The sequence below is a fragment of the Dipteris shenzhenensis genome, chromosome 16 (assembly GCF_047967505.1).
Source record: "Dipteris shenzhenensis isolate YYH24624 ecotype China chromosome 16, Dip_SZ_1.0, whole genome shotgun sequence".
NCBI classification, from domain to species: Eukaryota; Viridiplantae; Streptophyta; class Polypodiopsida; order Gleicheniales; family Dipteridaceae; genus Dipteris; species Dipteris shenzhenensis.
The window spans coordinates 21615430-21638971 of record NC_141611.1 but is presented as its reverse complement, the minus strand read 5'-3'; positions in this window follow the sequence as shown (position 1 = coordinate 21638971).

Sequence of the window (23542 nt, the reverse complement as noted above, 5' to 3'; positions counted from 1 at the left end):
GAGAAACACTAACAAGCTCTTGGTTTGATGTAGAGGAAGGACATTCCCATTAAAGGGGTGCGATGGAATGTAATGCTCATTCTTTCTTCGATTCCCTAGAATCATCATCTTGAGGGAAGGCCTACTTCATGATGTTGATCTTGAGGGAAGGTGTTGAGAGACCACGCTTAACATCATGTGATTACATGTGCATAGCACAAACACATATAGAGCACTATAAAGGAAAGGGTTAGATGCCCTAACCCTAAACCTAAATGGGTTTGTATATATTCTACATTTTCAACTAAATCTAGTGTACAGTTAGTCATTTGTGGTGTGCTCTCTAGTTGTGCCCTCTGTCCTCATCTCCATTGTTCTCCTCTCCCCTCTTCATATTTTGTCACTTTCTTATTTGGGGATACCCTTGTTTCTAAGTCCAAAATGCAACTACAATATCATGAACCTCTTAAGTAATGCTGCTACATTGTGGTTGTTGTCCTTGTCACATGGATAACAACAACATTCCCTAATCTTCAACCAATAAACGAGATTTTGCAGAGTAAAAATTCATTCTATGGCCACCCAAAAGCTTTGAGGATTTTGTAATGTTAAATTCCTTGTATTTTGGTCCATTAGAATTCATCACCAACATCATGATAGACCTTTTGAAGAAGACTTCCTCATACGTTCATGGTTGCTTAACATGTCTTAAGGTGCTGTGGATGTTGGATATAATTTCTCTCTGCAATTGAAGTTCATAGTTGGCATTAGACAAATACTTGACACGAGGATAAGATGTGATTTGCTTAAAGATATACTTTCTAGCTGTTGAGTCCATTCTACTTGTTTTTTTCAACAAGAATGACACAACCTCATTTGCTATCTTTCATCTCTTATCCACATCAACTTCAACAGTAGTCTGATCTGCAACAGCTTGCTTCATCCCTGGTTTTTGTCGATGCTTTCTTTTCTTTGCAGCCTCATATTATTTTATAGTTTTTACCTCTTGTTATCAACTACTCAGATGTGTTAATTTCCCTGCATTTACATCCTCTAGTGCAGAAGGTAAATATGTTAGACGTACCTGCAAAAAAGAAACATAAAACACCACTACCTAGATCACTAGTTTCATTGTGAAAGATCAATCAAGAATAGAAAATCCAATGTATATCTTACACCACAAGAACCTACCATTTCGTTGACATAGATGACTGTGTAACCGTTGCGTCTATCTTCTATGTGTTTTAGGTTTTCCATTCGGATTCCTTGTCAAAGATTACATCTCTGGAGATAATGACCTTGGGGTTGATGGGATCATACAACTTATATGCTTTGCTTTCTTCACTGTAGCCAACTATGATGCATTTACATGACTTCGCATACAATTTCCTATGATGATCATCATGTATGTGGGCATATGCTATGCAACCAAATATGCAAAGATGCCCAATGCGTGGCTTGTGTCCATAAGGTGCCCTAAATTGGTTCGGTTGGAAGCTGATTAAACAAGTAGTTTGTAGTGGCTATTGCTTTTGTGCAATACTAATTCAAAAGATGCTTCTCACTAATCATTTCTCTAGCACTGTCTGCTAAAGTACCATTCTTCCTTTCAACTCTTGCATTTTTCTAAGGAGTATCTGCACAAGTGAATTGTCTTCGAATGCCGTGACTTCTACAAAAGTTAATGAATGCTGAAGACATGTATTCATCTCCTCCGTCTAATCTCATGACTTTGATCTTTCTCCCTGTCTGGTTTTCTATCATGGCTTTAAATTCTTGAAATTTGGAAAAGACTTCAGATTTCTATTTCGAAAGTAGACCCAACAGTATCTGTTGTAGTCATCGATTCAAGTCAAGTAGTAAAGTGAACCATTGATGTTGCAGGTCTGGGCATAACCCTATACAGCTATATGAATCAAATCAAGAATACCTCTTGCTTGAGAGGTTGCCTCTAGATTGAGGTTGCTAGTCGTAGATATGGTGCAAGAAATGTACTCAAGCTCTCATGAAAATCACTGTCTGTATCAACTAAAACACTGATTGTGCCAAGTGAAATATGAACTATCGGTGAAGGTAGAAGTGCAATATATAATCCATCTATTACAAGGCAAGTGGAAAATGATGCTAGGAATAGCAAAGAGGCTTTACAAGGCTCAAAATGATGTGCACTAATGCTAGAAAATAGCCTGATTAAAGCCTTTACAATGGTGGCAATGTGAAGTGCAAATGTGCAATAGTCTAAAATCTGCCCAATGATACAATGTGCCAATACCACTGAAGACTGCTCACTTATCCAAAGATTATAGGGTTTCAGAAAACGTAATGTGTGAAACCGCATGTGAGGGTCATTGTTTGCTTGGGTGTAGTCATTTTTGGTGAGGTTCAAGGACTTTTCTATATATGGGTATCTTGCATGACCCATAACTTATGCATTGCTCAACGGAATTCGACAAACTTTTTCTTCAAGTTGTAGTACACATTCCAAACTTGAACATGAGAGCAAAAAAGTATGGAATAAGTATTTGGAATGAGACCGTTAAAGCATTACAAGTGCTATGTTGCATGTGAAGCATGCATCCTGAAGAGTATAGGATATAGCAATTTATCCAAAAGCATCAAATTTTCTTCTATACATACATGCGGCCAAGTAATCATTCTAAAGTACACTACGTGAGCTTCTCCTCAACCCAAGGACACATCTAAATGATATCACTATGCATGGGTTAACGGGCCTCCAATGTTGTGCTAAAGTGATGCATACCCATTTGAGGGCACGCTCCATAACTTTTTTTGGATTTGTTGAAAACCAAAACGGATTGAAAATTTGGAATCCAAATTATTGGGACTAGTGCATGGCGGTCTTAAAACATTGATAGTTTTTGGTATTGGTATCTAGATTCACCCTAAAATAGAAGACATTGGAAAAGTGCAATTTGTGCATGTGCAAAGATATTTTAATAAATCCAACACTATTTACAATTTTGAATTGTTTCTTTTTCCATGCACTTGCTTGCTATATGGCTCATAAGCATGCCAAAGGTCATGGCATTTAATAATACACATCATCAAACCTGATAGTGTGTCCTTTAGCCTATTTGTGTTTAAAGCATTTTAGGCCACATTGCACTTGTTTGGGATATCCAAGTATGCTGACATATTGTCAGAGGGGGGGAAAACTGGCAGCTAAAATTTTGCTGGTCCTGTGAATTTTGAATTTTCACACCTCCCACCCATCAAATCTTGGAAGATTAAGTACCTGCAACCTGCCCCTACCTTGCAAATGCCCTGCAACCCGCACGCACCTTGATGTGACCTTGCATAGACTTTGGTTTGCCATTGTCTTCTTTTGGGTAAGTTGTCTTCTATTCTTTGCTTGCCTCACCAACTAGCTTCTTTGGGCCTATTTTGGACTGATCGTGGCATCAATGGCAACATGCAGCTCACCATGGATGGTAAGAGAAGCAGACAGATGCTGCGAGAAAGGAAAGCCGAAAAGCCAAGTCAAGGCACAAGGAACAGAGTGCGGATCGAGGAAAGCACTGGCAAGGTATCAAATTGGCAATGGAAGACACTTTTGCAACATGTGCAAAGCGAGAAACAATGAGAAGAAAGAAGACTCCTTGCAGAGCAGTAGCAAGAAGCGTTGCAAATGCATGCATTTGATCATTGCCATTGGAGCAAAGAACACGAGCTATGGTGTCATGATTGGTGGGAGCATTCAAGGCAACAACATCAGGCCATTCAAGTGATTACCAATCTCGAGTCTTCACAAGCTTTAGGGTGCACCCTAAAGTTCATAGAGTTACAACCCTACCAACACCTCGGGAGATGCACGCCCACACGATGCTCTCTAACCTGAGAAATGGCCTACAGAAAGTGAAAGGGGTGCACAACTTAGATCAACTAGTTGCAAAGAGGGAGAAATTAGCTATGTTGGTGTCCCCCGAAACAAAGGAGAAACGTCTTGGGTGCGCAATGTCAAAGATGTTGTTAATCAAAAGGACCAACGTGGCTCCAATGGTTGAACATAGAGCATAAGCAATGCACGATCATCCCGATCTGAGAAGTCTGTGGGCTTCAACAGAATGTAAGAAAAGGAGAGACAGCCTAAGTGCGGAAGTCATTTCTACAATGACGATATTTTGGCACAAAAATATGAGAGTTTCTACAAATAGAAAGGAAATATGTAAGAAGCGGACATGATGCAAGGTGTTTGAGGAGCACATCATACACATGCTAGATACAACGCAAGTTAGTGGTGCCTAAACCAGGCTGGTGGTTGTTTGTGATTGAGCTTTGGGATAGTTTACTTGTTTTATTTCTTAAACCAGGCTTGGACTAAATGTGATTGTTCTAAACCAGCCCGGTGGTTGGAACATCATGCAACCATAGGCTGGTGCCAGTTATGTGATTGTCCTGAACCAGTGTGGTTAAACAAACATTAGTTATTGTCCAGCTTGGTGGCATGGTTAAGCAAAAATTGACATCAATATATCTAATAATGTATTGTTATTTTACTAAACTAGCCTGCTGGTTGGAACATCATGCAATCGTGGTTGCTTCAGCTCAATCAGTAGTTATGTGGTTGTCCTGAACAAGCGTGGTTGAACAGACATTAGTTCTTGACCAGCTCGATGGTTGAAATTATTGTGTTTATTAGTACTTAAATTTGTTAAATTTAATTTCATGCTATTTGGGTCATATACCACTGTTAAATTGTGGATTTCAAAAATGAAAAGCAATATATTAATATTTTCTAATGGTGAAATTCAGAAATGAAAAGAAATATACTTGTTATTATCTAATATGTGAAGTTGAGACTGTTAGGCTAAACCATCCTAGTGGTTGAAACTATGACAGTGTCCTAAACCATCCCGGTGGTTGAAATTGACTGTCCTAAACGTGTCCTAAACCAGCCCGGTGGTTGACTATTCTAAATGTGTCCATTGAAATTGTGACTGTCCTAAAGCAGCGCGGTGGTTGAAAATTATTTTTCTTTATTATATACTTTAATTAGACTTAGTTTTGTATTCTTTTAGTAGTAGCAAAAAGGGGGCTCATTGTTCTATTGCTCCTACATGTTGGGTCAGTAGACGGAGTTTTATCTCAAGTCTGTGGATCAGAATACGAACATTTAAATTGGGCAAAGGATCTTTGAGCTTTGTAAGCTCTAGTATGTCTGGAAACTGAAAGACAGAAATGTTTGTTGTTGCAAATCACACATAGACTTTGACCTGGCCCAGCAAGCTATGAATGACTTGAGATCTGGTCATGTTGGAGCATTTCTCCATGGGGATCCCATGCCTCCCTAATGAATGCGCAATCAATAGGCCACCTGGATCCTCATCATGTGTTGCAAGGGAGGGTAGGTTTTGTAACCTAAGGTCTCTGTGGGAGCCAGTGGTTTGTCCAAAGGGAGACCATGAGTGGCACATGATTGAATGCATTCACGGAACATGCAAGCATTGAAGTTTGAAGCTGAAGAAGACTTAGACATTCAATGTTTGTCCAAATGAAATGAGGGAAGACAACCATGTTGCTTTAAAATTGAGGAGATTTGAAAATGTCAATGTTGAAGGATCCAATAAAAAGAGATGGCTACTGTCATAAAAGAGCACCCAGTCAAGGGAGCTTGTAGGTCACATGGTTCAATCCATCCCAAAATATGTGCCTCACAATTTCATGGGGCCAGCTAGTAGGATAAGTAGTTCAGGACGTGCCTTGCCAATTTTCCCCACGACACTATTGTATCTGTCATAGATTTTGCCAAAAATTATTCTTTTCAAGAACAAGATGAAATACAAAGTGCTCAGTGGTACAACAAGCAAATAACAATTCTTGTGCATATCATGTACAATCATTTGCTTGATTCTTCCATGCTTGATGCCAATCTGCTTGTTGACTCATAGAAGTCTAGGTCAGTGCAATGCACTTACCATTTCTACATTTTAGATGATAGGAAACATGACACCCTATTTGTGCAATATGCTTTTCTACTGCATTGGGAATGGATGAAAAAGGAAAATCCCCATGCAAAAAATATAAAATAACATTGGGTGTGGTCAGATGGTGCTTCCTCTCAATTTCAATTAGCACGTGGATTCTACTTCATCTCAAGGTTCAAATCCCTAACCGGTCTAGACATGATGTGGAATTTCTTTGGGTCTACTAGCCATGGCAAGGGAGAACATGATGGATGCGGTGCTATTATTAAAGAAGCTTTGTTTAAACACCAACTAGCATGCCCTCAAGAGAAACTCAATGATGCCCATGATGCTGTAACATGGCTTACAACCAACCTCTCCATAGGCACGCATTCAACATATATTAAATAAAGACTTAAGAATACTGTAGTATGCAAAGTGTTCCATGAAGTGAAAGTGGATGAAGTGCAAAGGAGAAGCCGACACGATTGCGAGAAAATTAAAGGAGTTCGTGGTGCATATGGGGATTTTCAAACAACCAACTAATTAAAATGAGAAAACTTTCTTATTTCTACAGTGTGTGCATCATAGGGGATCATGACGATTGTGAGAACATTGCAACTGTGAAGACATGGGAGCGAGTTCAAGTTTTCCCTCTATGTTCAAATGGAGTGACAAACAATGGAGAGACAAATGACTCGTCACAGTTTGGGGAGAGTTTTGATGACCTCATTGACTATCCAGAAGAGGGGGATAACTTTGCAGTTGTCCCAGATTCTAGGGAGAATGAAGATTATGACCCATACTTTCTGTTGCAGTGCACAAAACCTAAGTACAAGGTTGAGGAAACCTTTAAGGATAGTTGGGGAACAACCTATGAAAAGTGGGATGTAGTAGTCAGAGCTTTTGGTATTAAAAAACGTCCAAGAGAGGTTGCAATTACGAATTGCTACATAAGCATCCACAAACATGTGTGTACTCTCATCTAGTAAGAGCTATTAAGTTCCATATGCAACTTGTGCCATAACAAAAGAAGGGAAAGAGTGTCTTCAAATTGGATTTAGACACACATGAGCACATCTTGGGGTGTCTTGGAGCGGTGGACGAGGATGACTGAGATAGTACTAAGAAAATGTATGTAGTCTCATTGCAAGGAAACAATATGTCCACTTGTCCTACAAAATGAAATTTGTATTTGAGACTGCTTCTTTTTAGTATATCCCAAACAACCACCGTGCTGGTTTAACATATTGTTTTTGTAAATCCCAAACGGTAAAACCCATGCTTCTTTTCAGTATATCCCAACAACCACCGCTCTGGTTTCCCATAATGAATCTACACATCCTACAAATCCATTCATCTTGTAATAATAGAAGCAAACGACTGCACTGGTGGTTGTTAATATCCTAGTGCAAACCAACCATTGCACTGGCGATAACTTATCTTGCACTAATCCTACACTATTACTATGCTATCCCTACACTACTGTCATGCTATCCTAAAATTTGTTACACAGTGCTATACTAAAATAGTGCCCTTTAGACTGTTTATCACTCGGGGGGGTCACTCATCATATGTAACCCTATCACGTGAGTTCAACAAAAGGATATTTTTTATTTCTAAAATTTACAGAAATAAATATACATAAGGGACTATTTAAAATAGTTTTGGAAAAAATTTACAGATTTGTATAGAAAAGGGGTACATTTTATCAATGAAATTTTTTACAGCTAAGGGACTTTAAATATAGGCCTTTGATATAGAGGGTTTATACATAGTGACCCCCCCGAGGTTTATCATTTTGTTAACCGTTAGATTTCATCCCATGCTTACTTTTAGTATATCCTAAGTTCCTAACAACCACCACCCTAGTTTCCCATAATGAATCCACACATCCTACAAATCCATTTATCTTGTAATAATAGAAGCAAACCACCACACTGGTCACTGTTAATATTCTAGTGCAAACCAACCACCACACTGGCAATAACTTATCCTGCACTAATCCTGTAGTACTACTGTGCTATCCCTACACTCTTGCCATGCTGTCCTAAAATTTGTTGCACAATGCTATACTAAAACAGTGCCCTTTAGACTATTTATCATTTCTTTAACCATTAGATTTCATCCCATGCTTGCTTTTAGTATATCCCAACATCCATCGTGTTGGTTCCCCATAACAAATCCGCACATCCTACAAATCCATTCATCTTGTAATAATAGAAGCAAAGTATTTCTTGAAATACATATTCTTCCTCCACGATCATATTTTTGAAATAATCTCATCCTTGGTGGTGTCATAGTTCAGCAGTCGAGTGAAGCGGGGACTAAGGCGGCGAGAGTATAGAATAAGACCGTTGAGCTTGCACTTTCTCAGTGTAGGGGTTTTTTGCAGACACGATCATCACGCTGTCTCAAAAGCAAAAATGAAGCATCATCAAAGGAATTGCAAGGGCACACTGGACACCTGTATGTGTAAGATGTTTGTGAGCAGCACGACATTTGGTGACAAACCATTGGGAAGACAATTTTTGAGCTTCCGCATGCTTCCTTGCATCTCATTGCAACGAGTGTTAGAGGCCACAACCATGCGTTGTCTCCCACCACAAAACAGATTAGAAAGAGAGGTTGCTTGAAGGCTTGGATGAGGATCCAGTTCAGAAAGGTAGCGAAGGGAGTGTAGTGTCGATACCAAGTTCTAACGATTAGCCAGAGAAGCCCTCGAAGAAGCGGCAATACAGGGGGGTGAGGCAAAGGCCTTGGGGAAAGTGGGCAGTTGAGATTCGTGATCCAAAGAAAGTTGCTCGGGTGTGGCTAGGGACATTTGAAATGGAAAAAGATGCTGCTTGGGCTTACGACATTGCCGCCATTAATTTCAAGGGCTCTGGAGCTGAGCTCAATTTTCTTGAGAGAGTGCAACTGGATCTTCTGGCAACGTGGTCGAGGCAACGGTTTGAATCGCTTCTAACGGTTCAATTAAACCTTTCACTAGGTCCCCGTTTGCTCGCTGCAACATGTGCCAGAAGCATGCGAATCTATGCATAAACATTGCTTAGAATCGATCGCATTTCGATTGCTCTTCATAGAATTTCTGGATTGGCATGCCCCCTTGTAACTTTCTAGGAGTGGATCGTTTATCTCCCTCAATATGGTATTGAGTCCTTATAGAAGCAGCTTCCTAACAACTTCCATCTTCTCCTAATTGGAACCCAGCCACTTTAGATTCAAAGTACGCAACCTGCTAAAGGAGGCTATGGGGAGTCTTAGTCGTTCATGTTTTGGAAGGACTTCTAAATTTGTCCCTCACAAAATTCCTTTTACAAATTGAGTAGGGTTCGATATAGCCTAAGGTACCTCCCCCTCTCACCTCATAAGAAAATTTGAAAATTTCTTTTGCTTCAAGAACATGCCTTGGTACTGTCTTTTCTAGTTTAAGCCCATCAGAAAATTTGAAATTTTATTGTGGTTCAAAGAAAGGCCTTTGAACTCTCTGCATTATCATAATAACACACATACCAAGGTCTTCTACTCTTACACTTGCTTCTACGTGAGACATTGTAGTTATTGGCTACATTCTTCTTAATTTCTACTAGTGTGCCACCCGTGGCAAGCCACGGTATCCAACATGAAGGATGAATTGGTGATTGAGTAGAAACATTCCATCACACTTCTCATTCCCTCATTCTGTTCCTCCACCCGAACAATTGTTTGCAACCTCTATAACTTGGTCTCTCTCTTCGAGTCCCTCATGATCCAATTCAATTGATTCTCCTTTTACCTTAATTAACCTCCTCAATCACTTGAGGTTGCAACATCTTGTAGTGATCACTGCAATGCTGGCATTACTCGCAAATACCATCATCAAAATTTCCTTGCTAGCTATTTCATGCAATCGCTTACTCAAGCTCCTTGTTAATCAGATGCAGATCATTACCTTGGCCTCTTGCATCCATCCTCCAACTACTTCTCCTCCTCCCTAGAGATTGCCTCCGTCCTCCCTTTTCATGTCCCATTGCTGTGTCTAGTCTAGCGTTGCATGCAACTCCCACTCCCATGCCATCTCCCTCGGCTTGCTTCCCCTCCACTTCATTGGTTTGCCTTTCCTCACCACCCTTGACCTCTCCAAAAATTCCCTCTCCGGTATTATCCCTTCCAACCTCGCAAAGCTATCCAACCTTGCTCTCCTCGACATCTTCCATAACTCCCAGCTCACTAGCCCCCTTCCCTCCCCATTATCCTAGAATCTCTACCATGTAGATCTGAGCCATTGCTCCTGACATGGCCCTCTACCCCCCACCGTCAACTCCTCATCTACCTTGCAGAACCTCTTCTTCAATCCCAATTGTTTTTCCTTGTCTCTCCCACCTGAAATCGCTTATATCCCAGCCTCAATGCTTCACACAACCAATTAATAGGTAGCTTGCCCTTGGCACTTGGAAACTTTGCCAAACTCACAACCTCTCCAATAATTTCATTAGCAACACTATCCAAACATCCATACTTAACTATACCAATCTCAGAACTCTCAACCTTGCGGCTATGAGGGAACCATTTTACACATGCGATGCTAGCTCAAATAAAATATTGCACCCACTTGACCCATGTATGTCTTGATGACAACTTCCTAGATGACTTAATCCCACTTCTTAGGTATTTATCCATAGCAAACAAGAGGCCATAGGGGCCTTTCCCTACATGTATCCTCAATAGTAGTTCCCTTTTTGTTTTCTCTCTTTCAAGGAAACAACTATCAGAAGACATTCTGTGGATTGTGGGAAGCTTGGCCAGTTTAAAGGTCTTGCTTCTAGACAACAATGCATTATTTGGATTCATTTCTTTGACAATCGGATGTTTACTGCATCTAAAACTTGTCGATCTCTCAAATAATAGGTAGTTGGTTCCATTCCATGGCATTACTCAAATAAGTTCCCAACAGCCAGCTTGATATTGGTCTATCCTTACTTTTGCTTGGTTTGTATTTTCCTCCTTGCAAATATTTTATGGCGCCACGTACTTACATAGAAAACAGTTAGATTCCCAAAAATGTTTTAATGATTTGCATTAGTGCTTGTGGTGTTTTGCCAACATCTATATCATGTCTTGAAATATCCACATGGGGAGTGTCCTACCATGGGCTATTTTCCTATATGTATTTCATTTTCAGTCTCTCCATTTTAAAGATGCCCCAAAAAAATGGAGTGTTAGCTGCCAAGAAACAAATTTGTTAGCTACTAATTTTGAAGCCCATATACAAAAAAACTATGCATCCTTAGCATAAGAGTTTGGAAGTGTAAATAGAAGGCTAGTATTTGTGGGGATCCTTGAATTTCGTCTTCTTATGATTGATGTAAAATCGATTACAATGATTAGTGATTACTACTAGTCTTTGCTCCATTTTGGTTATGATATGATCACTTACATTCCATAGCACATGCAATTGGATCTCTTGATTTGTAATGTGAACATTATAATTGGATAGTATTTGGAGATTGGAAATTTCATGCATGTGGGTTGGCTCACTGTTATATGCTACATCCTCATGTCCCTTCCTTTCCTTATTTTTTATTTTCCTTGTCTTTATTTCTTTCATATCCTTCTTCCTTCTCTTTCTTTGTGTCTCGTTAGAGAATCCAACTATGAAAACCTTCACAATAGTTCCATAGTTCATGAAACATATATACATGCAATATTTTGCAAAGAAGAACCCATCATTAATTCAATGAAGCACCTATCATACACACTTTGTATATTGAACATCTTCCTTATGAAAATTGATCACAAGAGGATTTGGAAAAGAAACTAGCATGCAAACCAAACCCACTATAGCCACTTTGAAAGCACATATATTCCTTGAACTCAATCAAGCTGGAAACATTTTATACAATCATAAGAAAACCTACAAGACATTGCTAATATACAAGTGAAACATTGAGAATTTCAATCAAGCTCCATTGGATAAAACGCATATAAAAGGAACAATTTATTTATACTCAGCCAATTTGGAGACTCCCATATTGGTGAGATATTCCTACTTTTCCTAATACGGTCTTCTAAGGTTGTGAGTGTGTGAACACATGGTGTGCCTAGATAGGTGTCAGTAGGTGTGATTGAGTGAATCTAGGTGTGTGGTGTGTGATTAAGAGAATCATGGAACTGATTGAGAGATTTGTGGATCTAGATGCTCTACTGAGCTCCCGGGGGTTTCCATTTTTCGAGCGAAAACCCCCGAGCGACGAGCGGACAAAAGGTGGGAGGGGTCATAATATATAGGCTCAAGTCATTTTTGAAGAGCACGAAATTCCAAATTATTTCAAGGAATATGTACCTACATATGAAATATTGATGAACAGAGATAGATATAAATATACCTTTATATAATATACATATATAATGTCCAAATGGCGACTTATTTTATGACTTTCAAATATCCTTTCTTTTCCTTTCACCGCCGTTGGTTGGATCATGAAATTTTGAGCAAATATCCTCTTTATAGCTCCTTAGGATGAGCTAAGAAAAATATATAACGTCTTTTTAATAGCCCCTCTGAGTGTATTCTACTAAAGGAATATGGTTTGAAGAGCTTGCCCCAACACTATTCCGCCGGCAAAACACCCTTGGAGAGCCTACAAAGAATGGGTCATAACTTTTGCTCCTTAGCTCAGATTGAAGAGCTATACAAAGGAAAAATATTCAAATTTTCATGATCTATGCAATAAAAGGCTTAAAATTGTATTTTTTATAGGGATAGAATAGATAAATTGGAAATTTCAAGATGTATATGAGAGTTACAACTTTTCCTAATTCATATTATGGTAGGAAGGAGTTCAATAGGGACCACATTTCCTGAAAAGTACTTAGTTTTGGAGAATTGGGAATATTTTAAAAATACCTCCCTTGCCTTCCCATATTTGATAATGGACTAGAGATTAATTTATGATCGATAATAATGGCTTCAATTATGAGATTTTCAATATCCTTTTCCTACTCATCAAAGGAATATGGTATACATTGTTACATGAGAGCTTCTCAATACTTCAAATATGGGACTGCTAAAGCTAAGGGAAACCCTTTTAAATCGATTGAATTACCATAATCCTCAAAAGAGAGTATGGTAGGGAGGGATTTATAGGAGTTTCTAACTCGTTTCTAAAGTGTTCACTATTTGTTCATATATAGATGATGTTGTCTAAAATGAGGTTTATAATGATAAATAAGTAAGTATATGGTTCCATAAACGAGAAATTATGAAAGAATTGTATATTCCTTTGAGAAATATACTAGCATGGTTGGTGTCAAACATTATCGCTCAGACTTTTCTACTCGTAGGTTTTTGCTCGAAAAATGTGCACATCCGCGAGCTCCCATATGATGTCACTACTAGATATAACTGGTGCCTATATATTGGGCCTATTTCTCTTGAACAAACTCTCTCTTTTGCTTCACTTGAAAAATCCTTCTTGCTACTCCAACATGTGGTATCATAGCACTGGTTCTAGCTCCTTGAGTGCCATGTCATCATCTTCTTCACAATGAAGGCTTTTGAAGCTTTTCTCCCCTTTCTTCCCATGAAATTTCCTTGAGCTTGTTCTCCTCCATCTCTAAACCATTCCCTGTGCCCTTTCAGCTCAAGTATCTCCTTGATGAGATAAACCTATGGCTAGGAGGACTTAGAAGATAGAAACCTCTACAGCCTGTGCCACCTCCTTCTTCAGCCCACATTATTTCTAGAAATTGAGCCTACTGGAGCCATCATTCCTCAAATGCTCTGAGTTGCTACTGGGTGACCTTATTAAGCATCTGTTGATGAATTTTGAAGACCAATGGTCCACTATCTAAGGCATACTGATGGAAAAACTAGTCTAATTTGGAGCTCCTGGCTATGGTGACCTGACGCATTTCTTTGCCCAAGCTTGGTTGTAGGTCTTCCCTATCAGTAGGCCTTTTATTGCACACCAAATGCCCTCAAAGAGCTTCTCTCCATCACCTCAATTTTGGCCTCCAAGATCACTGTATGAAGCTTGACTATTTTTGTCATATTTTGAAGTTTGACTATATGTGTTGACTGAATCTCAGTCAAACTAATCTTTGACTGTCAGCATTGGAAGTTTGAATGCATTTTTTATCCTTATATTGAGGATTGAAGTTATTGTACTTTGAAGATGCCATAGTTATGGTTTCAACATCTTTCATGATGTATGAAATGAGCTTGTATTTGATTGACTATACCTTGCCATACAATCATGACCACCTCTTGTACAAGAGTAGACACTACCCTTGCATGACAAATGGTAAGACCCTCTTCAGTCCAGAGAATTCACAAAATGATTTTAAGGCTTGGACACTCAAAGAAGGTGAAGGACTACAAGGATCTTGTATTGCAAAATATGGACAAGATACATTAAAGAGTGTGGAGAAGGACAAAGAGCAAAGGAGTTACAAGATTGGCTACACCAAGAACCTCTCCAATGACAATGTACCTCACACTATGGTAGCTTGGAAGAGAAGAAAAAAAAGGACAAGACATGCCATCAAAGGGGGGTATTTCCCCACATCTTCAAATTAGGAATATTTATGTGTGTGTGGTCAATAAGGGTTCTCTACCTTGGGATGTCCCCCTCAAATGATTGTTAGTCTTATGTTTTACCTTGCTGGATCTAAGGGTATTCCCATGCATAGTCATTCTCTATCTCCCAATTGCAAACCAAAAGACCAAAGTCAGAGTGAGATCATGTTGGGATGAGGATGCCCAAATGAGTCTACTGCTAATGCAACTAGAGTGAGTACCAGGTTGTGGATCATATATGTTGCCTCTAGAGGTGGGCAAGCCATGAATTTTTCCATGGACTACTGCTAGGGGATGGACAAATTGATGTAGTGGGATCATACCTAGAGTCCTAAGGTCCATACCTAGAGTCCTAAGGTCTAAGGTTGTGAGTGTGTGAACACATGGTGTGCCTAGATAGGTGTCAGTAGGTGTGCTTGAGTAAATCTAGGCGTGTGGTGTGTGATTGAGAGAATCATGGGACTAATTGAGAGATTTGTGGATCTAGATGCTCTACTAAGATCACATATGATGTCACTATTGGATGTGACTGGTGACTATATATTGGCCCTATCTCTCTTGAATAAACTCTCTTTTTCACTTCACTTGTAGAATCCTTCTTACTACTCCAATAGCATAACTATAATTTCCTTGGTTTATGACCAAAATAGCACTAAAGTAGCTCCAACGACCTGTCGTTGTGGTTGCATGGAGATACATCTAGAAAAATACAATTAAACATTTAGAAAATGCAATTGACAATATGGCCCCCCTTGAGGGGTCCCCTTTAGGGGCAAGGGCCATATCGACATGCATTATACAATATCCAGGATGCCAATGGATAGAAATGGCATGTCGATATGGCCCTTGCCCCTAGAGGAGACCCCTTATGGCCATATCATCAATTGCATTTTGCTTGGTTGCACAAGGAAATACATTTTCCTTGGTACACAAATATATAACTCAAAGAACCAGTGTAGTGGCTATCATAGATATCCTTTTGTTTGCCAGCACACTAGTCATCATAGACCTCCTCCTGTAATACATGAAAATAGGTAATGGAGATATAACTCCAAGAACCAGCGTGGTGGTCTCTCCAAGACAACCTTGAATTTTGGGTGATGATAGGTCATCATGCCAGAGACGCGATGCTCAGAATGATAGATTGCATCTCATTATTATGACAAAACCCAATGCAGTGGTCTCTCCAAGCCAACCTATGATTTGCATGGGCAAAGCTACGACAAAAGATTCCATGATGACAGGTGGTCAAGCCACTGTGCTATGGTGGTGTTCAAAATGATAGATTGCATCTCATTATTATGCCAAGAACAAGCGCAGTGGTCTCTCCAAGCCAACCTTCAACTTTAATGATCTACATGGATGCAGTGCCCAATGACAGGTGGCAAAGCTACAAGAAAGGGATACGTAATGATAAGTGGTCAAGCGGCTCAAGCTAGAGACTATGCTACATAAAGCAATGCAGAGATGCATGATGTAGTATAGAGTGTCATATGTTAAGCTATGCGGTGTTCACAATAAATAGATTTTGTCTCATTATTACGCGAGTGCAACATCATGATGTTGGAAAAATTTTTAGGATAGCACGGGTCTGCGCAAAACTCAAATATTCACCCAGGAGCACATTGCATCATGGCCCCAAAAATAGTTATGCGATTGGATTTTTATATAACCTGTTATTGGATGTAGATGTACATTGTAATCTCTTTTGCTGAATTTTCACTCGATGAGTTGTACTTTTGCCCTCATTTATATTTATTGCAACTAGGACCAAAATACCAGTAAAGTAGGACTACAATTTCCTTGGTTATGAGACCAAAATAACGCTAAAATAGCTCCAATGACCCACTCTTGTGGCTGCACAGCATGGATGATTTTTTCAAGTTAGTTTCGTTAAGAAGCTAAACTTTTATATTGGAGTCAAAAGTTCGTATGCTTTAATAAAAATAAATGTTTGACACATTTGCCAGGATACGAAACTTTTATGCAAAAAATTTTAAAGTTTTGCCAGGATTTACATTTTTTCCTTCAAAATTCAAAAGAAAAATATTAAAAAGTACTACATTCTACCAATATTATGAAATTAAAAAAATGGGCTTGAAAACTTTAGCCAAGATTTTATATTAATATATAAGCATAGCTTTGATAAAAACATCCTTGTTGCATGGAGATACATCTTGAAAAATACAATTAAACTTTCAAAAAATGCAATTGATGATATGGCCCTTGAGGGGTTCCCTATAGGGGCAAGGGCCATATTGACATGCATTATACAATATCCAGGATGCACTGGAGAGAAACGGCATGTCGATATGTACCTAGAGGGGACCCCTCAAGGGCCATATCATCAATTGCATTTTGCTTGGTTGCACAAGGAACTATATTTTCCTTGGTACATAAATATATAAATCCAAGAACCAGCATGATGGCTGTCATAGATCTCCTTCAGTTTTCCAATGCACTGGTTATCATAGACCTCCTTCTATAATACGTAAAAATAGGTAACGGAGCTACAACTTCAAGAACCAGCATGGTGGTCTCTCCAAGACAACCTTGAATTCTGGGTGATGACAGGTCATCCTGCACTGAGGCAATGCTCAGAATGATAGATTGCATCTCATTATTATGCCAAAAACTAGTGCGGTGGTCTCTCTAAGCCAACCTATGATTTTCATGGGCAAATCTACAGCAAAAGACCACACAATGATAGGTGGTTAAGCTAGAGACTACATTGCGGCGGTGTTTAGAATGATAGATTGCATCTTATTATTATGCCAAGAACCATAGCACGGTGGTCTTTCCAAGAGAGTGTGGAAGGTTCAGGTTTTAGAAGGAGGTTACAAGGTTTAGAGAGAGGTTCTAGAGTTTAGAAGAGGTTCCAGAGTTTAGAAGAGGTTCAAGGGTTATAAGGAGGATCCAAGGTTCAGGGCAGAGTACATGGTGGAGAACTCTTCCTCCTCCTCCTCCCTCCTCCTCCTCCCTCCTCCCTCCTCCTTCCTTCTCCTCCTCCCTCCTCTCTCTTCTTTCCCCCCATGCTCTTACACCTTCTTCCTCTCCCACTCCTATGCTCCCCCTAAACCCTTAACCTCCATGATCTATGAGGGAGATGAGTTCTCCACCATGTACTCTACCCTGAACCTTGGATCCTCCTTTTAACCCATGAACCTTTTCTAAACTCTAAAACCTTTTTCTAAACATTGAACCTCCTTCTAAACCATGAACCTCCCTCTAACCCTTAAAATCCTCCTAAACCCTTAAACCCCCAATGAAGACGAAAGCCATCATTACCCCAACCATGATGATGCATGTCCCTTTCACACATGCATGCACTGTGTTTGCTTGCCATACTTAAGCCTACGTCTCTCACCAAATATGTGGAAGAGTATTAGTTATGGAAGGGGGAGCAGAGGGGAGGGAGGGAAGAACTGGGCAAATGGTTTGAGCAGCTTGGTAATCCTTGAGGGTAGGATTAGCAAGGGAAGGGAAGAAGCTAGGTGTGAGAGGCTCATAAGTTTGTGACTATTGGGTTAGTTGAAAATGGTGAGAGGTAGAGACAATGGAGGGAATAGATGTTAGGATGGAGCTCGAGGAAGGTTACGAGAGTGATAGTAGCAAGGGTAAGTGAGGTTATGAGGTTGGCAAAGAGAGTGGTTAGATATGGGAAGTTGGATGTGAGATATGCCCTATCATCTTCCGACACTTCTTTTTGCTAGTGGGATGGGATCATTAGCTGAATTGGCAACAAATCAGCAATAACCTTGAGGGGAGGACTACCCATGAGACATACATATGCACTAAAAGCATCCGTCCTGAGTGCTATAAACCCAGCATGTGTAGACATGCAAAATATATTTTTCTCATCTTTGGACAAGTCTTTGCAAATTATGCACAGAGTTTTGGTCCCTATGGAACGTTCCCATTTGATTGTTGGATCAGTGGATATGATCTTGATTTGGAGTTGATTCCATTGGATAAGCACTCATGCATTGAGGTGATCTTCCACTTGTAAAGCAGCCACAAGCTCTTGGTACACCACCGTTGTGCATTCTAGTGGGGCTTCATCCATTGCCTCATTGTTATGCACTAGCAATTGGAGTTCAAGCTTGGAGATGATTATCTTTTGGGAGTGCATCTCATCCATTTTTTCTTTGTATTTATGGTAGATGGATGTATATGCCTCCTTAAGCTTTCTCATTTGCAAGGTGACCTTTGCCTATTGAGGAATGTCTTCAGTGGTATTGGACCATTGGTCCAAGACTTGTGCTTGTGAAGTGCTGGCCTCTTTAACGGTAGCAAATTGGTCCTTTCAAATTATGCATTCCTTTGTAAGCTCGTCAATGCTGAAGGCACGTACTACCAAAGAGTCATCTACAATCAAGATTGAAGTGTTTTCCAAGCTTCAATTGGCATTTTTAGATTTCTAACCATAGGAATTATACTGTCCTAAGTTTTGTCATAAGTTTATAAAAGTGTAAGCCTATTGATGCTTCATGAAAAATACTCAAGTTTTCCTTATGCCTCTTCTCAATTCCATCAACTATACCCCACAACATTCTCACTTCGAGAACATTTTCAAGCTTACATTTTAATATGCCATAGCTGGTTCCATCCAACTTGCCATACTCAAAAGGAGGGTGTTCACTATTCTCACTCATCACTATTAGCTGTATCATACAAATTGATTGAGTGTGGCACGTGTAAAAGGAAGTCAGAGCTTCAGTCCTAAGAAGTAGTGCTTGCTTGTAGTGTTGAGAGTTGTGGTGCCATGAGCACATAATTAGAGGCTAAGGTATGGTATAGGAAAGAATCAAAGTAGCCACCCTAGGATGTGGACTACATGATGTGGAGATGTGGATTGAGGATATCCACAAGGAAAGATGTGGATGAGAGGATCCCACATGGTTTGACTATTATAAAGGCTCTCTCTATATAAGAAGCCTATCATGTATTGTTGAGAACACACATTGCAAGAGATATAGATTTGCTATCTCCTCTCATGTCTTATTTAGTGTGCTTTGAGCCTCCTTAGTTCTTCCGCCGATCTTCTGTGCACTAGGCTTAGTGGTGATCATATATTGGATCTTTCACATGGTATTAGAGCATAGGTTACCCACAAAGCCTATGTAGATGAGTGTTGTATAACTCATTACAGAGAGAAAGTTTCCATCCACTATTCTTTTTGTGTGAGAGAGAATTCTTTTCGATTCATTGCTTCAAGAGAGAGAAAGATTTTACATCTATTCTTCTTCTTCTTCAAGAGAAAGAGAGAGAGAGAGTATTGAGAAAGAATTGCATTGAATTGAGAGACCAAGTTCTACTTTTGAGAGAAATGAGAGAGAGAGAGAGAGAGCAAGTTCCAAAAGATACGTAGAGGGATCTGAGTCCATTGCTTCGGATGAGTCCCTTGTTCTATAGAGAACTTTGAGTCTCTAAAGCCTATGAACAGTTCTCCAAAGGCTAACCTACAACGAAGCAGCAACTAGAGGTGACTTCAAGAGAAACTTATAGAAGAAAAGCTTCCTCCAATGCCATAGCTAAACACCTAGCTACAACTACCTGCAGCTTCCAAGGCTACCTCGACGGTAGGGCGACAGTAGCACAACAGCGTTGGACCTCCAACAGAGTCAACTAAGGCATACACAGATCCACTCACAGTTATCTTTATGTACTCTAGTTAGTGGCTCAGTTAGTATGCCACCTAGGTTAGCTTAGTTTGATTTGAGACCCACATATAGGGTTCATCTATTCCTTTTGTGCTAAGAGAGAGTTCTTTTGGCTTTCACAACTAAGAAGAGGAAAATTGTTCTTTCAGCCTCCACCTTTGTGTGTATTCCCCCTTTGTGTATGTGAGAAAGCTGCAAGTGAGACTCCTTACTTCTCTCCCACTCTCTTCACATGGTATCAGAGCTCGATTCATGGTAAGGAGCTCAAGGAAGCAAACCAAGTTCATGGTGTCTTGGTAAGAGGATCAGTGTTGCTTTCCTTTTTTGAGTTTGGGAGAAAATCTCTACAGGTACCACAGCCGAAAAGTGCAAGAGTGCACTTGGGACGCCCTTTGCGGCGTGGCAAGAGGGTAGTATATGCTCTGAGACCATTTTGAGGCCATTTTGGGGCCCGTTTTGGTGGTGGAAGATTTCCACAAGCACTCAAAAAGGTGCCCTGTTTTTGTTGTGCGACCACTGTTCTGCAGGTCGGTGAAAAGTTGCCACAAAATTTGCATCATATGCCTATGCATAGAGATATTGGGAGTGACATAATCATTCTTATTGCCTATTGATGCAAAATTGTCACTAGGAAGTGACTGTGGTCAAATACCACTTTCATCAGTTTTGCAGATTTGCCCTTGTGAGGCGGAAGTTGTGTTTTTTGCAGTGACAGAATATTTTTGCAGTGTTCTGTAATGGCATCTGATGCTCTTTCACAGATAGTCACTGAAAAGCTTGACAAGAACAACTTCCCATCATGGAAGTTTAGAATGACAAATTTCCTTAAGGGAAAAGGCTATTGGGAGTTCATTACTGGAGCTAAACAAGAACCAGTTATTCCTAATGTTCCCAATCAACAGAAGTTGTAGGCATTTAAAGGCTGGCATTAGAGTGCTAGGAAAGTTATGTACTGGCTGTCTATTAGTATTTCAGATTCTATGATTGTGCATATTCAGGATGCAAGCACACCAAAGAGGTTGTGGTGGATGCCAGAGAGGCCAAAATGCAAACATCAATGTTGAATGCTACTACTATGGTCAAACGGGTCATATGGCTAAAGACTGCTACAAAAAACAGAATGACATCATGAATGGAAAATCGCAGTAAGGCAATTATGCATCCTCTAGTAGACAGGGTGATGACAAAAATGAGCATTTGTTTTGGTGCAGCACATGACCAATTCTGTGACAAGTGCAGAAGAAAGCAATGATGTGTGGTATGTTGACTCACGTGCATCAAACCACATGACAGGTCATGCAGAATGGATGCAGGATGTGAGAAAAATGGAAAGACCAGGATTTGTGGAGAGTGGTGATCATATCGCACATCCTATTGTGCAGATTGGTAAAATTCCTTTGTCTATGAAGGATGGGAAAAAGAAATGCCTGTCTGTTGTATTTCATGTCCCGAATATCACCAAGAACCTAGTTTATGTTGGTCAAATGGTTGAGTAGGGCTTGCAGGTCAGATTTAATCCTCATGGATGCTTTGTTGAGGATATGAAAAATAAAGGTCGCTTGATAGCAAAAGGGAAGAAGAAGGGCAGGATGTTTACGTTGGATGTGGACATGCCTGAATTGAGTGCAACAATAATTGCACATGGGACCGGTGTAGTTGTAGATATTGTTATCTGGCATAAACGCATTGGTCATGTTAATGTACAACGACTTAAATTAATGCAGTCCCAAAATATTGTTGCGGGATTGCCTAAGTTTAAGGTTGTAGAAATGCATAAGGTATGTGAAGCCTGTCAATTTGGGAAACAGGCAAGGAAACCATTTCCTAAACATGTTCAAGAGAGTAAGAGGCCATTGGAATTTATTCACTCTAATGTGTGGACTACTAAAGCTGCATCTATTGGAGGCTGTCATAATTTCATCACTTTTATTGATGACTACAACAAAAAAGTTTCGGTGTATTTTATGAAAAAGAAAAGTGAAGTGTTTGGGCATTTCAAAGCTTTTAAAGCTATGGTTGAGAAAGAAATAGGCCTCCAAATAAAATGCCTAAGGTCAAATGGAGAGGGAGAGTACCTCTCAAATGAGTTTGCAAGGCTCCTGCAGGAGCATGGCATAAAGCAGCAATATTCATGGAGTCATACCCCACAGAAAAATGGACTTGCAAAAAGGAAAAACAGGCATATTGGAGAGGTATCTCGTGCCATGCTCAACGAAAAAGACTTGCCAGATTATTATTGGGCTGAAGCAGTTGCTACAGCAGTCTACATAATAAACAAGACTCCCACTGCAGCAATACATGGCATGATGCCAGAGGAGCGGTATACTAGTAGGAACCCGATATTTCTCATTTGAAAGTTTCTGGTTGCATTGGCTATGTTCATGTGCCAGATGAGTTGAGATCCAAGTTGGATCCAAAGGCTGAGACATGCATCTTCATTGGTTATTCTCCATAGCAGAAAGGGTATAGATGCTATAACCCTTCTACTCGTAAGTTTACAATGAGCACAGATGTTGTTTTTTATGAGATGAGCAGCTGGTATAAACCAGTAAATGTGATTGATAATGTAGATGTACAGAATTCACAGTAGCAATCACAAAATATTAGTGGACCTGTAGTGTCCTCTAGCAGTGGTTCACATACTTCGCCATGGATAGGCAGATTGAGATAAGGAGAATCTCCTCAAAGCAATGTAGATAGTGGTATGCAAGTATCATGAAAGGGAAAAGAGAAAGTAGATCAGCCCATGGTTGATGTGAATGTAGGTCACTCTTATGTGGATGGTGAATCCAGTGGCTCATAATAGAGCCTTGATGATGAGTTGGGTATTCCTTCTGTTGTTACACCTAGAGTAAGGAATACAAGGGATGTTTTGAGAGCACCTGGTAGTGAGCCTATTTTGCGCAGGTCTACCAAAGTTAAGTATCTTGTGGATAGGCTAAAATATGATGGGTTTACAGCCATTCACTATGCCTATATGGTCAAAGTGATACATGAACCAGAACCCACTTCTTTTGAGCAAGCCATGAGAAAACAAAAATGGGAGAAAGCCATGGATGAAGAAATGATGACTTGGAAGCAAATGCTACATGGGAATTGGTGCCTTTGCATAAAGACAAGAATGCAATTGGCTGCAAGTGGGTCTATAAGGTGAAGCACAATGCAGATGGTTCTGTGAGCAAATACAAGGCAAGATTAGTTGTCAAGGGGTATGCATAGACATATGGCATTGAGTATGAAGAAACATTCAGTCCGGTTGCAAGGATGGCAACCATAAGAGCAATCATTGCTATGGCTGCATCAAAGGGATGGTCTTTACATCAGATGGATGTAAAGAATGCCCTCTTGCATGGTGATTTGCAAGAAGAGGTCTATTTGGAGCAGGCACCAGGTTATGTGCATGATGTTCATCC